Source organism: Pituophis catenifer, unplaced genomic scaffold (assembly GCF_029215685.1).
Source record: "Pituophis catenifer annectens isolate HBS135680 unplaced genomic scaffold, rPitCat1.0.hap2 SCAF_2, whole genome shotgun sequence".
NCBI classification, from domain to species: Eukaryota; Metazoa; Chordata; class Lepidosauria; order Squamata; family Colubridae; genus Pituophis; species Pituophis catenifer.
In genome coordinates, this window is record NW_027256882.1 from 294,864,572 (window position 1) to 294,881,802 (window position 17,231).

Genomic DNA, 17,231 nt, shown 5'->3' on the forward strand with positions numbered 1-17,231 from the left:
TATGTTGGGAAGAGTTAATGGTCAAAGGAAACTAGGCCACCAAAGAACACGGTGGCTGGACCACATCAAAGCTAACACTAGCCGGAGCATAAAACAACTCAAAGAAGCAGTGCAAGATCAGAAGATGTGGCGAGTCCTGGCCCAGAGAATCGCCAAGAGTCAGACATGACTGAATGGATCACATCAACATCATCATTATTACTTATATTAATCAGCTCTTGGAATCTCATTTCCAGGAAGTTGATCTTCAAGTTGATTGCATCACTCATGTCAGCTTCATCCAAGTAGTGGGGTAACAATTATCTCACAAACACACAGTATCCCAAAGCACAGTGTGTATTCCTTATAATTCATTACTTAGGCCTCTTGATTTTTTTTTATTTTTTTTTTTATATGCCGCCCTTCTCCGGAGACTCAGGGCGGCTCATTTCCCCCAAAGGTCTTAAGCTGATCAAAGACGAATTTGCCAACCTGAAAAGTAGTTCAGAATGGAAGCCTTACAGTGTCCCAGTGTCCCTTACAGAAGCCCCTCTGGCCACTGTGGGTAACCCTGGGAGATAGCCTTGAGAGAGATATTTCTGGAATGTGCTTTTGATTTTTTGGCTGCCGTGCTCCTTTGCCTTTTGGTTTTTTGGCTGCCGTGCTGCTTTGCCTTTTCCCATCCCCCTTGCCTATGGCAACTAGAGAGCAGGCCAGGGATGCTTTGCGAGTTGACATACAGTTGGCAATCTATTACCAAATCAAGTTTTTAATGAGGGGGTCCTTGGTACTCTTTGAGCTTGGTTGCCTTCTTGAAAATGTTTCGTTTCCCAAACTAGGTAACATCATCATTGCTAGAAAGGAGTGGGGTTATATTGTATATAAAAAGAGAGTGAACCTCATTCCCTTCTAGTACTGATGATGTTACCTAGTTTGGGAAATGAAATATCTGCAAAAAAACCCCACCAACCAACAGCAACCAAGCTCAGAGAACACCAAGGACCCCTCATTTCAATCCCAAACTACAAATATTTCCTTTAAAAGTTTTAAATATTGTTCTCGATGAATTCTGAAAAGATGTTTCAGGGCCTATTCTTCAAAATGCAATCCCTGCACACAATTCTGGGCTGATAAGACAGGGAGATCTTTTGACATCTATAGATCTCTGAGAACGTGCCCATCAGACCGTCCCACAGGAGGTTCCTCAGGTTCTCCTACACGGGACTGCACTACCAATACAAAGCTCTGCTCTTCGGACTTTCATCCGCCCCCAGAGTATTCACAAAACTTCTGGACGTGGTGGCTGCTCACTTGCGAATGAAGCCCATACATCTACTATGTTATTTGGACATCATTTTAGTTCTCTCTTCGTCTCCTCAACAGGCGAGTCTCTCCAGACCATGGTTCAAACCCTCCAAGGCCACAGGTTTACGGTGAACTGGGAGAAGAGCCATATGACCCCTTCCACCAACCTGGTCCACCTGGGAGCATGGATCGACACTCAGGCCAGCCTCGTCTTCCTCTCCCAGGAACGTTGTTCCAGCATCCGCACCACCATAAGGCAAGTCAGAACCCTCAGACAGGTTCCCTTGATGCTTCTTTCCCAATTGTTAGGCAAGATTATATCTTGTGTACAGATTGTTCCTTGGGCGAGATTGCATTCCCGACCTCTTCAATGGTTCCTATTACCAAGTCAACGGGCGGGCCTCAGCAATTCCCCCAAACGGATAAGAGTTCCTTTCAAGGTACTCAGATCCTTGGAGTGGTGGACATCGACAGCCCTGGAACAGGGCTGTTCCTTCAAGAAGCATACCTGCCTGATCCTTACCACAGATGCCAGTCTTTTTGGATGGGGCGCTCACCTGCAATCCCAAGTGACCCAAGGTCGGTGGTCTCCACACGACCTCATGGACATCAGCTGGCTGGAACTGAGAGCTGCTCATCTGGCGTTTCACCATTTCCAGCGTCATCTGTCAGGACAACACGTGCTGTTACTTTGACGGACAATGTCATGTCAAAGCACATATGATCCAGAGCGCTGACGCGAGAGGCTGCAGCAATCAGTCTCTGGGCAGAGAGACACTTGTCCTCCCTGCGGGCGGAGCACATCTCCGGGTCCTCCAACATCCAAGTAGATTGGTTGAGCAGAAAGACCATCGATCAGGCAGAATGGAAACTTCATCCAGAACTGTTCTGACAGCTTTCAGCCAGATTCGGCCCACCTCAGGTAGACCTTTTCGCCAGCCCAGAGAATGCACAACTTCCTCGGTTCTACACCAGATTCCAATCACCAGGGGCTGAAGGGATGGATGCCCTCCGTTGTCCATGGCCCCAAGGCCTGTTGTACGCGTTTCCCCCGATACCTCTAATACCAAGGGTCATCAGGAAGATCCTGGAGGAAGGCGCAGAGGTTCTTCTTGTAGCTCCTCACTGGCCGAGACCGAACTGGTTTGCGGATCTACTGACCCTATCAATATCACCTCCCTGGAGGATTCCTCCAGACAGGATCTCCCTCAGCCAGAGGGCCGCTCTCCATCCAGACCTGTTTACACTTATGATGGCTGATGAAAAAATGTAACTATGACCAACTCCTTGCCTTTACCATGGCATGTCTGTAAAGCAAAGGAGGGCTGAAGCAAGATCATAAACACAGTTGCCATTCACTTAGCTGCTGCTTCACTTAACAATCAAGTTACAGCTCCCTACTGTGGTTGCTAAACGAGGACTAGCACTATTTCATTTTAAGACTTCTCTCACCATAACTAGAGTGGAATGAGGAGACCTAATGAAAGGCCTCCTTCATCTCATGAACTGAATAACCTGGCTTTAAAAGGTAGAAAAATAAAAACTAAAATCTATGGAGAAAATTTGCCAATTTTCACAAAACCACTATGCAAATCCTACCTTCTAGAGACGGACAATATCTCCATATAAGGAGCTGAACCCTACTCTGTTATCAATCATACAGACAGAAAACAGAGTTCAAAATAGGAAATTACACCCAGTGGAAAGCAAAGTTAAAAGACACGCAGTACAGCTAGAGTCCTCAACGTCTGACCACAATTGAGCCCAGAATTTATGTTGTGAGAAATTTGTTACATGAATTTTGCCCCATTTTACGACTTTTCTTGCCACATTTGTTAAGTGAATCACTGAAGTTGTTAAATTAGTAACACGGTTGTTAAGTGAATCCAGCTTCCCCACTGACTTTGCTTGCCAGATGTGTGCAAAAGATGATTGCATAATCCGAGGAAACTGTAAGCGTCATAAATATGAACCAATTGTCAGCACTCGAATTTAAATCAAGTGACCATGGGGATGCTGCAACAGTCCTAAGTGTGAAAAATGGTCATAAGGTACTTTTTTTCAGTGCTGTTGTAACTTTGAATGGTCACTAAACAAACTGTTGTAAGTTGAGGACTAATTCCATTCCTTGTATTGAGATACACCCAGCTTAATCACTGCACTGTCTTGATAAAAAGTTACCACAGGAAAATTAGGCGAGCTGGACAGTCTGAAAATAAAATCAATATTCTAATCAGTGCAAGAATTTTCCACCTCATTAAAAGGTAGCTTTATCCCATGCTGTGATTAAGGCACTGAACAGAAATGATACTGTACTATAAGAAAATAATACTTTATGAACACACAGGGGTGTATTATTAGTTACAAGAAAAGCACACTCAAGGAATTTAGCTTCTCTGATACACTCCACATGTATTTACACTCAGTCTGGAACTAAAAATCAAAGGGATAACTGGATTCTACTGGGCTAGCCAAAAAATTGCAATGAGAAATAATTGAATGATTTGGCATTTCAACTCTACTATTTTGCCACGTACTGTCATACTGAAAGAGCAAACAACTGAAACCAGTATCCATATTTAGCCAACTTTCTCGGTGGGTGTAAGAATCTCTTATTTACATAGCATTAAACAGCCACTCCTGAAACACTTATTATTTTAAAAAAACATATAAGCAATTGTACTTATATAGTGGACAATGTTGGGAAATGTGACAATTATATGAGAAAGAGAAAAAAAATCTGAATTGGGGTGCTTCAGATCACACCAAGGGGAAGAAATGTGTTGTAATCAAACTGCAAATGAGAAGGATGAATTAGCCAATCTGATATTAACTTTACACAACTGAATTAGTATAACATACGGTATTATGATAAATGTGGAAGCATAAAACTGTGAACTTTATCCACGTTAAAAGGTAACGATAAATCTCAAATTTGGGCTAACCAGTAAGAAAGTAACGCTGAACAATCCTGAATCTGCACACACATGACAAACTGTTATATCTCTTTCATGCAAAGCTAAAAGCCAAGAATAAAAAAAAAAATACAGAAAGGAAACCTCTGCCCTTTTGTGAACATTCTTTACAAAATTATCCTTTTTATAACTGGAACAGCTAACACCAGGGGAGAAGTTTGCCAGCAGTGACTCAGTCCATAATCACAGCATTGTTTATTTTATTATTCTATTATTTTACTTTTGTTTGTTTAAACTTTTTTTTATTTCTTCGGGTTTTTTTATGGTTGCAAGCCGCCTAGAGCAGCCCCATGGAGAGATAGGTGGCAAATAAATTTAATAATTATTATTTTCTAAAAAGCACAGAGCATGGGAAACACTCCATTTTGAATGTAAATCTAGTTTTTTTTCAGTTCAAGACAAGACTCATAGATCATTTTGGAAGTTTCCAAAAGGATCAAAACATCCTTTTTCACATTTAAAGTAAGTGTTTCGAATTCGAAACTGGTCAATTTGAAAAAATTTTGACATTGTTAATTAGCAATCTTGACTTTCTGGAAAGTTTTAGTCAGATCTGGCAACAGATCTGCTTTCAGGAATATTCATGTTTGAGAATGACTATTAGGTGTTAGGCTTCAAAAGATGACTGTTTTATTTTACCAATTAATACTACCCTAGCAAATTTGTACTGAGAACAAATTTATTTGGAAAACCCCGTGATATTTGCAGTTCAGCTTACGTAACACAGTGAGAATTTATCACAAACTTCCAAAACCTGTTGTTCATGTGTGTAACTGTTACACAATCAACCTTCGGAAGTCTCTTAAACTTCTTCCAGTAAACATTTTGGAAGTCTAGTTTTCCCATTCTAAGCAATAGAAAAATAAAAAGAATCGTAGAAGATAATTCCAGCTGCGACAATAAGGTCTTGTGTAATAAAGATAGGCCTTGCCTTCCAACTTCATTTAATTCAAATTAGTTCAAATTAAAGACAGTCTCACACCATCCTGTGATCATGATCTGAGTGCTTTGCAACCTATTTGCGCTTAGCCAAGCACCCCGCAATCATGTGATTGTGATTTACAAGTTTCTCTGCCGGTTTCCCCAGAAAGTCATTGGGGAAGCTGGCAGAAAATGTTGCAAGCTGCTGCCGCCTGTAGAGACTGATTGAAAGAACTCTGTGCCTGTTTGGATATTGTCAGAGACCCCTTTCAGCTTTGGCTGAATTTTCTGATGAAACCAAACAGGCATAGAGCAGAATTCCTTCGGCAGGGAATTCAGCCAGCCATAGAGGATTTTCAGCTGCTGATCAGAGAAGCAACACAGTAAATAATAAGCACAAGATGCTTCGGGGAGGGAGGAAGAAGTTGCAGTGTAGGCTGCACACAAGTAGCTCTCCTCTCAGAGGCTGAAAAATCCTGTTCTGACAGGGAGGATATCTCCTAATATCTAACTTTTCCAAGGATCATTTCACAGATAAATTATAACATCTGAACTGTGACCTGGAGATCTAGACTTGCCTGCTGAGGGGATGACGACAGGACTAATGTTATCTAGGTAGCGTAGGAGGGGTGAAATGCTCCTGGTTCGGACCGGATTGCGAGATCCGGTAGCGATGGCAGTGGTTGGTTTGGAGAACCAATAGCAGAAATCCCTGCCTCCCACCACGACCCCTGCCCAGCTGAGCCACGTGATCATCAGAGGATTTTTTTTTTCTTTTAAAAGCATTTTTTCTACAAATGCTTTTAAAAGTTATAAAAAAAAGCCTCAGATGATCGCGCAGCTCGTCTGGGATCGTCAGTGTCTTTTAAAAGCACTTTTTCTACAACCTCTTCGGCCGAAGAGGTTGTAGAAAAAATGGTTTTAAAAGTTTTTTTAAAAAAAGTTGGCCACACCCACCCAGTCACATTATCACCCACCAAGCCACGCCCACAGAACTGGAAGTAACAAATTTTATATTTCACCACTGTAGCATAGTAATTGGATGGGTCTTGCCCACAGATGGGCAGCCACCATGTCCAGTAGTTTTGTGAATGTTCTTTGGGCGGAAGAGAGCCCAAAGGGCAGAGCTCTGTATTGGAAGTGGAGCCCCGTGTAGCAGAACCTGAGGAATCTCCTGTGAGATGGTCTGATGGGAACGTGGAGATAAGCGTCCCGTAGATCTATTGATGTTAAGATGCAACCCAGAATGGTATGCAGGGATTGCATTTTGAAGCATTTGTACTTTATGGTACATACAGCTTCTTCTGTTTCCGCCCAATTTCTTTTGCACCAGAAAAAGTATTGAATAGGAGCTGAACCCCTGATGTTGGAGAGGTACCGGTTCTATGGCTTGAATAGCCAGCAGATGCCGGATTTCAGCTTCCATCAGAGACCTCTTGCTGGCGTCCCTTGACACTGAGCATTGGATGAACCTTCGATGGGGTTCGGAACAGAACTCTAGGGTAAGGCCTAGTGTCACTGTTTGTAAGGTCCAGGCATCGGTGGTCGTGATTCGCCAGCAGCTGGCAAACCTGCCAAGGCGACCGCTGATGGGGCCCGTCGGGACAGTACTTGGTTCGACGGTAGGGTCGGTAGCCAGCTCCCCGAAAGGGACGTCTGGCCTACGTTTGTCTAGAGTGATCCCGAAAGGGATGTCTGTCTTGTGGCCTGTCCGCGGCTTGTAGAAAGGATCTTTGGTAGACTGGGCTCTGAAATCCCATGTCAGATGTCAGAAAGTCCTGCCAGCGCTATGGGAAAATGGTCCTTCTATCTGCCCGTCTGTAGGCGTGGGGAAGAACCTTCCTGTTGTCCTTACCCTCTACTAAAACAGGGTCCAGGGCCTCCCCAAAGAGGGAGCCTCCCTTAAATGGAGCCGCCACTAGTCGCCATTTCATTTTCATGTCGGCTTGTCAATGTCTCAGCCAAAAGAGGCATCTGGAGGTGACATTGGACGCTAGGGTTCGTGAGGCAAATTTTGCCCTATTGAGAGTTGCATCTGCGGAATATTCAGCAGCAGCAATTAGCTTATTTATGTCTTGATGCAAACGAGTATTGTCCGGGGACACACAGGACTGCATTTGGCGAAGCCAGATTTGGGACGTCCTTGTGGAAAAGGCCGCCGCCGTGGTGGAACAAATAGCCCAGGCGGCTGCTTGGTAGGTCTTGTTCCCAATAAGCACCCCCATGTTGGCCGTTGTTTTTGCCTGGTACAATAAAGTTTTAAATAGATCATGACATAACAGCCCCAAGGCAGCAGGTTTGTCAGGGATGACTCTTTCATCCTTGGAAAGATTATACTCTGCCATATCTTCTTCACCCATAAGAGACATGTCACTATGCTGCAAAGGTAAAGGAGAATGAGGCTCCAGTATATATTCCCTGTCAGAATGACCCATTGGCTAAAGGGTCCGTAGGTTAGGCTCTGCCTTTGGTAACGGGGCCAAAATACCCCTTTGAATGAGGGCAGCATCAATGCCCTTTGAAATACTCTGTGCAATCATGTCACACATTTCTTGGGACAGTGAGAGCCTTGTCCTTCCTCTGGGCGGAGCCACGGCTTTCCACGCGCTAATCCGGTCGCAGAACTCACGGAAACCGGAGTCCGAAGCAAGTAGGAGGTGGTCAACGACTCCACACGCCGTGCAGGCCTCTTGGGTGAAGAAACCGCCACCACTATTCCCCACAGCTCAGCTGATCAGCGCCCGGCGGGGTGCGGTGCCAGAAGCCGCTGTCTCAACGGCAATAAAGTTTTTGAGTTCACCTTCTCCTAATGCGATGTTTAAAGAAAGTCCAAGCAATGGAGCTCAAGTATTACAAGTCTCTCTAGGCCGACTGAGTTAACAAACTGGAGCTAAACAGGAAGGAGACGTGGCTAAACAAATTCTAACTCAATCATTCCAACACCCTTTCCTTGGACTCTCTAAACTGCGCACAGGAGAACTGAAAGTTCTCCATCTTCGTACCTATTTTACATCACAGGGATCATTAGGTTTAAATGCTGCCATAGTTTTAGGAACTGTAGTAACCTGTCATCCCCCCCCAATGTAACATTTTAAATTTTCTTTGCTAATACATCATGTAAACAAAAATAGGCATACACATATATTTTACATGTAATTTTGTGTGAAAACTTAACATCCAAGCTGAGGAAGAGTAGAACACCAAATTAATCAATGATTCATAAAAAGTTTTAGCTGAGTAATTAGTCAATGATCAGCAGTGACTGATTGAATCCAGTTCCTTACTGGCGCCCATCCCCCAAAATTAAAAAAGCATACAATATGTTAATATGCAACTTCCCTTATAACCCACACTATACAAGAGCTTTCCATCTCTATTGGTTATAGATTAGAATCTCAGTGTGTGAGACAGATGAATGCCCTTATACCAGTTGTGATTACTTCAAGGAGAAAAGACCAGTTTTGTCTGGCAAAATACTTCCAGGAGGCTTGCATTTATCTGAGAATGGTGAAGAATCATCTTCCCAATTCAGAAAGGGCTTTGCCTCGAGTTAAAATTCACTTCTGATCTTTAAGTATGTTTCAGACTGTGCTTAAGGATCCTTGCATGATTAAGAAATCTCATTCAAAAAAGAAGAACAAGTTATCTCACCTTGAAAATCAAGTTTTATCTCCTTTGATTTATAGACAAACATGTAGAAATATTTCTTAGGGACTTTCTCACATATAAAATATAGAATGGTATCACAACCTGCCAAGTGGGCATGAATTTATAGCAACACAAACACAAGGTTTAGGTATTATTGCAGAAAGGTTATGTATTTCAAGGCCTCACCAAAAGTGTGAGTTTAATTTCTGAAAACATCAAGGCCCAGTAGTTCCTACCCTTACAAAACTACTGGTATGTCTATTCTTTTGGGGGGGAGGGGAAAGGAGAGAAGGGCAATCATCTGTCGGAGAGCTATTGCCTTAATTTGTGCCAGGCAAATGAATCACGGAACGTAAAGACCAGTATAAAACTTGGAGACCCTAGTCCAAACTATCTCTAAAGTGAGACTGATATGGTCTAGTCATTAAAATTGCAGACTATAACACTGATTGTGGGACCCTTGGAGTTCCCAGCTTGTTTTCTTGCAGATGTTTCATTGCTCAACTAACACTTTCAATGATACGACCTAGTTTGATCATGAAATGTCTACAAGAAAACAACCAAGACTAACCATTAAGTCTCTTCTTCTTTTTCTTGTTAATTTTTTTGTTGCTTTCCTTTTTTAAATGTTTTGGCATTTTGTACTTTAACCTTCTTTGAATAAGCTAAAAAATTTGCCAAATGCGAACTAACCAAATTCAGAGAACACCAAGGACCTAATATAGTTCAACCCCAAGCTATGAATCTTCTTTTCAACTCTTTCATATACAACGTTTCTATTGGTACCAGAGTGGAAAAGTAAAAAACAATACCCTGATCAAGGAAATATCAAGAGACACCCCCACCAAAATGACAGAGTAAGCTCCTGTTGGAAGTTAAAACCCACCCCTCTCATAGAAAATTTAAATATTTTAGGATATACTATAAAGGCAGAATATTTCCCCCTAAAAGGGAGGTAGAAACTCATTCCCTCCACCTTTGTCAATGGGCCATTAAGGCCTCAGCATCCCATCTGCAATACAAAGAACCAATATAGCAACAGAAACTCACCACATGGCACCTGGGAAGATTACATCAGCCAGCAAGGCTAGCTAAAAACCCCTACCCCCTGGGAGTCTGACAACCAATCAGGATACTCTTCCTGTGCCCCAGGAAGTTCAAAGCCCAGAGAGGGCATAAAACCCAGGGACTCTCAGCATCCCTCCCCTTTTCTGCTCAGGAACTCAAACCATGTGATCCTGCCCACCATTAAACCATCTTTCCAAGCCCGTCTCCATGTTTCCAGTGTCTTTTCCCCCCACTTGGAACTGAACCCAGAAGGATATTTCTTCCAACACTCCCATATATAAACAGAGATCAAGCCCCACCCACTCCCTTCTAACACTGAAGATGTTACCCAGTTGGGTAATGAAACGTCTGCAAGAAAACCACCAACCCACAGAGACCACCCTCCATTCAACCCCCATATACAAACACTCCCTTTTTATTGATAACGTTCATTACTGAGTCTAAGCGTACTATCAGTTTCCCCCATTTCTAGTCCCCGCAGATCGTTACTCGTTACGACCACCCACCAAAAGCAGAGCAACAGGAGTTGGAGGGGACTTCGAAAGGTCTTCTATTCCAACCCCTCTACTCAAAGCAGGAAGACGACCTGTTATCATTGCAGACAAATGGTTGTCCAGCCTCTTAGAAGGGGTTTCTCCTGTTTGGGGTGGATCCTGCCAGCCAGGCCATCCAAACCCTCTTTTAGCAGCAACCACACAAACCAGGAAGTGTATCCTGCCCGCTTCTCTTTGCCTCATCCACCCCAACAAGGTCAGGCTGCGAAAACTCCCTTCGGTCGCACAAGCCTCTTTCTCTCCCCCACCACAACCGCCCCCCTCCCCATATTCGGTCCGAGAAAGGCAGCGGGCAAAGGGGAGCCACCTTCTCAGCGTGGCGGCTGCGGCTGCAACGGGCCGAGAGGGCGGCAAGAGGCCCATTCAAAGGCCGGAGGAGTCCAATCTCAACGCGGAGGGCGGGGCACATCTAGGCCGGCTCCCCGGCAACGCTGGGCCGAAGGAAAAGCCGGAGGAGCCGGATTCTCACGACCCCCCCGCCCACTCCGCGGGCCGAGCGTCACACCCCCGGGCGTATTGCGCCTGCGCAGACTCCGCGCCCCCTCCCCTCCCTGAGGAGAAAACGGCCTTTTTACCTCAGCGGCGCCCGGGAAATAAGGGGAGGCCGGCGTTGAGGCCTACTCACCCCGGCGGCTCCGCCTCGGACCCTGCGGCCGCTCTTCCTCCTCCTTCTCCTCTTCCTGACCTCCGGCGCGGCGGCTCCGAGTTAGAATTCGCGGCCGACGACGGCGAAGGCCCACCGGCTCCCTCCTCCAGACGATCCTCGGTAATGGGGCGACGCCATCTTGTCTCTCCGTCCCAGCCCCGCCTCTTCCGCCTCCGCCTCCAACGGCGCCCAGCTCGGTCACGCGACGCGGAAGCAGGTGGCCAATAAGAGCTGGGAGAGCGGGGGAAGGGGGCGTGTTCTTCAGCCGGAGTGGCGGAACGCCCTTCGCTCGCTCGCAGGGGAGGATGGGAAATGTGGTCCAAACCTTTTGACTAGCAGCTGAGGGAAGCTCCTTTGGGGTTTTTCTATTTTTTTCCTTCCTGGTTGGGAAAAAACTGGTTGGGTTTTGGGATTTACAAAAATAATAGATTATATTAATATACAGGCTGTCCTTTACTTACAACCATTTAGTGACTGTTCAAAGTGATAACGTCACTGAAAAAGTGACTTGGGACCGGTTTTTCACACTTAACGACCGTTGCAGCATCCCCAAATTTTGATCACGTGACTGTGGGGATGCTGCAACGGTTGTAAGTGTGAAAAACGGTCAGTCACTTTTTTCAGTGCCGTTGCCACTTTGATCACTAAGTGAGCTCTTGTAAATCGAGGATACAGGTAATCCTCGATTTACAAGAGTTCACTTAGTGACCATTCACTAAGTGACTACCTGTATTTAGGGTCACCTGGTCATCTCCCATTTGGAGTATTGCAACATAATCTACATGGAACTACAATTTGCAGGATCCAATCTGAGTAGCATCACATTCCAATGACTAAAAAGACATGTATTCGACATGCATTCAACCCTAAGCGTCACTAAACGAACGGTTGTAAATTGAGGACTATCTGTAGTGAAGATTGGGCGTGGCATCCTACCTGAGGCCCAAAGCCAGATGGGTAAACTTGTATGAGTCCTTTTCTTTCAGCCGTGGAAGAAGAAAACAAAGCCCTTCTGAAAACATGCCAAGAAAACTGCAGGGATTTGTTCAGATAATTGCCAGGACATGAAGGAATGCAACAAACAAAACGTTAGCCAGGATGAGGCGTGGTGGTTCCTAATCCTCTTAAATTTAAAAAGGAAACAAAAAGACCAAAACAGCTCCTTGCCAACAATCAACATCTAGATAAGCAGGGATTAACATCAGGATTAATACCATACCAACAATCAATCATGAAATGATACCCCAATGAAGGAACAACCTACTCGGACAAACAAGCATTAAACAACAGCATATTCAAGGAAGCAGAAAGAACTTTCCCATCAATATTGACAAGCCATTTGTATACAAACAAACCTCCCTCCCTTCTAGCACTGATGATGTTATGTAGTTGGGTCATGAAATGTCTGCAAGACAACAACAAAGCTCAGACAACACCAAGGATCCCACAGTTTTCCTCCCTCCTTCCTCTTCCTTCTCTTCTCCTCCTCCACTCCACAAATCTCACTCCCTTCTAGCACTGATGATGTTACTTAGTTGGCTCATGAAACATTTGCAAGAAAACAAGCTCACAGAGCCCCAAGATTCCACACCTCTTCAATGTCTCCATCAATTAACCTTCCAGGAACTATTTAAAACTGAGTTATTCTGGATAGCCTAATTGTCACCAGTGCTGTGTGCTTTAAATTTTAATTCAACTCCATCTGAATTTAATTTACCACAGCTATTTCATTGCTATGCATTATAAGTGTTAGGAAACACCTTGAGTTTCAGGTTGCGGCACTCTATAAATTCAGCAAACAAATAAAAGAGTAACAAGCAGGTGTATGAATTTATATTTCCATGTGGCCTGAAACATTCCTTCCAAATCCAATCTAATAGTTTTAAAAAGAATATTATTTGCTGCTACTTAAATTATGCTTTTGGATATCCTTTCTTTCAGTAGTATTTAATTTTTTTTCTAATTAGCTCGCTGGAAAATAGGTCCCACTTGCTGGCTCTTTTCCATGACATATTTTCCATGATTAATCTGAGAATAATTTGGTCAAATTTTTCTGGGATTGCAAAACGGTGCAGAATTAATCGGACTCACATTCTCAGCAGGCACCAAACTAAAATGCAGTTGGTTATTTCGTTTAGAATGTTGTGTAAACACAGTTCCTTCTTTTGTATTCATAAGCGTTGGCTTTTGTAATATTTTGCTTCTTCCCGATTACAAGAGCTTGTCTGCACCTTTCTAATATCCCTTTGACCATAAAATTCTCTGCCTTAGTAGAACTGGACAGATTTATCCTGAATTAAATTAGTAATAATTTATTCCACCCTGGATACTCCAAACTTCCATGTCCAGAGGATAGGATAGGATAGAATAGGATAGGACCGTGATGGCAAACCTATGGCATACAGGTGGCACGCAGCGCCCTCTCTGTGGGCACCTGACCTCTCACCCAAATTCAGCTCCACGCATGCGCGCGCACCTCCCACCAGCCAGCTGGTTGTTGGGTCTCTGCCGTGCAAGGGGGGTGGGGCATGTGCGGGGGGCAACATGCGTGGGGGGCGCGCACATTGCATTTTGGGGGTTTGGGCGCATGTGCATATTTGCACGCACTTTGGGCACTCGGTCCTTAAAAGGTTAGCCATCACTGGGATAGGATAACCTTTATTGTCACTTTCTCTGTGTAAACACTAGGACACATTAAAAATTAAATTCTGATGCCCATTTTCAAAAGAATTTTAGACAGACAGACAGGCACATATATATATACACACACACACACACACACACACACACACCCCTCTATACACATACATAGATCAGTAGTGGGTTTCAAATCCCGTTGCTACCGGTACTCGTGGGCGTGCGCACACATGCGCAGAAGTGTCCGAGCATGTGGGCAGAACCTCCCGGTGCCACCGCTACTGGTTTGCCCAATCCGGGGTGAACCGGTAGTAACCCACCACTGACAAAGACACACATATACATATGAGCATCAGTGTATTATTGTAGGACAATTCTCTCAGTGGGTTTCAAAGTTTCATGCCCCTCCTGATTTTTAAAAAGAGATTCCTTAACAAAAACCAAATAAATTAGAAAAATCTGGGGGTTGGACCAGATGACCTACAAGGTCCCTTCCAACTCTGTTAATCTGTTAAAAAAGTCAATGGGGGAATCAGATTCTCTTAATAACCGTGTTACTAATTTAACTGCAGTAATTCACTTAAAAAATGTACCAAGAAAAGTCGTAAAATGGGGCAAAAATCACTGACCAAATTTCTCACTTAGCAACATAAATTTTGGCCTCAGTTGTGGTCGTAAGCTGACGACTACTGTAACTTATGACCATTTTTCACACTTATGACCGTTGCAGCATCCCCATGGCCACATGATTTATATTTGGATGCTACATTTGGATTCATATTTATGACGGTCGCAGTGTCCTGGGGTCATGTGATTCCTTTTCACCTTTTGACAAGCAAAATCAATGGGGAAGCCAGATTCACTTAACAACCGGGTTACTAATTTAACAACTGCATTGATCGGCTTAACAAATATGGCAAGAAAATGGGCCAAAACTCACTTTACAAATTTCTCACTTGGCAACATAAATTTTGGACCCAGTTGTGGTCATAAGCTGAAGACTACCTGTACTTTCCCAGCCTGAGAAAGACTGAAGATTCTCTGTCATCCAAGTCATGGTTATCCCAAAGGTGCTTTTTCAGGAGTTCCTTGTTTTTTTATTTTGAAGATGTTTTGCTTCTTATCCAAGAAGCTTCTTTTGCTCTGACTGGATGGTAGGGAAAGAAAGGATTTTTATTTTTTGCAGACAAGTGGTGATTTGCATCCTTTTAGGGAGTCCTTGAGGCCACTTGGAGGTTTCTCTGTGTCCTCAGGATCACCTGAGTAGTGCAAATGGTTCCTGTAGTCTGCAATTTTTCCTCTGAAAATCCATTCCTACTCCCATGCTATTCCAAGGGGGCTCATCCCAAATTGTATAACTAAAAGTCTGTAGAGATTCTCAGTCATTCAGGTCATGGCTGTCCCAAAGTGCTTTTTTCAGAAGGCACTTGAATTCCCCACCATCCAGTCAGAGCTGAAGAAGCTTCTTGGATGAGAAGTGAAATGTCTTCAAAGAAAAAACAAGAAAGTCCAGTTGCCTCCTGAAAAAGCACTTTTGGGAAGACACTACAATACTTTCAAATGCAGTAATTTTCCAACAGATGTTACTGTAAGTTTCAAGAACCACGTGCCACTGATAATTACACAGAACAGAGAAGAATGTCCTTTTCAAATTTCACAAAAACATTAACATGAATCATGCGATTTACAGACTTAAGCCGATGACTGGAATGGGGAACAAAATTAAATCATCTAGGCAGCGGATGAGAGAAAGAAAGCAGCAATTGATAAGATGATAATACACAAAATTTTTCATGAGTTCTGTTGGGAACAGAGTCCAAAATAATGATAATAAAAAAACAGAAGGCGCTCAAAATGCTGGACTTACAAAATGCTTGACTCAAAATGCTGGACTTATAACCATTCGGTTAGTGACGGTTCAAAGTCACAACAGCACTGAAAAAAGTGATTTATGGCCATTTTTCACATGACCATTACAGCATCCCCATGGTCAGCTGATCAAAATCCAGATGCTTGCCAACTGACTCATATTTATGACGGTTGCAGTGTCCCAGTGTCATTCTGACCTTCTGGCAAGCAAAGTCAATGGGGGAGCCCGATTCACTTAACAACCGTGTTACTTCCTTAATTAACTGCAGTGATTGACTTAACAACCATGGTGAGAAAGGTCGTAAAATGGAGCAAAACTCACAACCTTTGTTAAGTGAGTTTTGCCTCATTTTACGACTTTTCTTGCCAGAGTTGTTAAGTGAGTCGCTGCAGTTAAGTTAAGTGAATCTGGCTTCCCCGATGCTTGTCAGGTCACAAAAGAGGATCGTGTGTCCCCAGGACGCTGCAATCGTCATAAATACGAGTCAGTTGCCAAACGCCCGAATCTTGGTCACAAACCATGGGGATGCTGCAAGGGTCATAAGTGTGAAAAACGGTCATCGGTCACTTTTTCCAATGCCATTGTAACTTTGAGTGGTCAGTAAATGAGCTGTTATAAGTCGTGGTCTGCCTGTATGCAACTCGCTTGGTGTTTCTTAATTACAGGTAGTCCTCCATTTACAACATTTCACTTAGTGACCGTTCAAAGTTACAACGGCATTAGAAAAAGTGACTGATGACCGTTTTTCACACAATGACCATTGCAGCATCCCACAGTCACATGATCCAAATTCGGACGCTTGGCAACTGACTCACATTTATGACGGTTGCACTGTCCCAGGGTCATGTGATCCAGTAGTGGGTTCCAATTACCTTTGCTACCGGCATGCGCAGAGCGTCCGTGATGACGTCTGGGAAGGTGGGCGGAGCCTCCTGCCGCCGCCACTACCGGTTCTCGCGAACCACTAGAAATCCACCACTGACGTGATCCCGTTTTGTGACTTTCTGACAAGCAAAGTCAATGGGGAAGCCGGATTCACTTAACAACCGTGTGACTAACTTGACAACTGCAGTGATTCACTTAACAATTGTGCCAAGAAAATTCGTAAAATGGGGTAAAACAAGTAATGTCTCCGTTAACCACCAAAAAAAAATATTGGCTTCCATTGTGGTCGTAACTCGAGGACTACCTGCCATTACTCAAGTGGAGGAAAAATCCCGGCTGGGCTTTAGCCATCGAAGGTCCCCTGGCGACGCATAGGGGGCGCCATAACAACCACAATGGCGCGCCCTCAACGCGCGCTTTGGCCAATCAGAGGAAGCCTCCGCGGCCAGGCCGAACCCAAATCATCGCTCCTCCTGGCGCTTGCCCAGTTGCGGGGTTTTGTTTTTTTTTTTTAACCCTGAGGGCAAGAAGCAAGTCGAGGCCGAACGGAGGAGTCGTTGCCGGGCAACCGCGAGCGAGCGAGCGGGCGGGGCGTGGTCGTCTCGCGCGCCTGCGCAGACTCTTTCACCCCCCGCCCCCCAAACCGGGCTGCCGTAAAGCGCGACGCCGTCGAAACGCTCTGCTTGGCCTCCCGCCGCGGGCGGGCGCGAAATGTCGTGAGCCGCATCCGGCCGGTGGACGGC

General features: G+C 44.4%; 1 protein-coding gene across 2 annotated transcripts in view; it reads right to left on the minus strand.

Moving 5' to 3' along the window:
• The window catches only part of UBAP1 (ubiquitin associated protein 1), a 36,062-nt gene extending 24,828 nt beyond the window's left edge, over nucleotides 1-11,234 (minus strand). The window contains exon 1 of one of the 2 annotated variants that reach the window (XM_070938975.1): nucleotides 11,076-11,234. The gene's annotated coding sequence lies outside the window, so the exon portion shown is untranslated. Of the gene's footprint in view, nucleotides 1-11,025 lie in introns of both variants that reach the window. The other variant, XM_070938974.1, reaches the window with a different exon arrangement.
• Nucleotides 11,235-17,231: the final 5,997 nt, after the last annotated feature.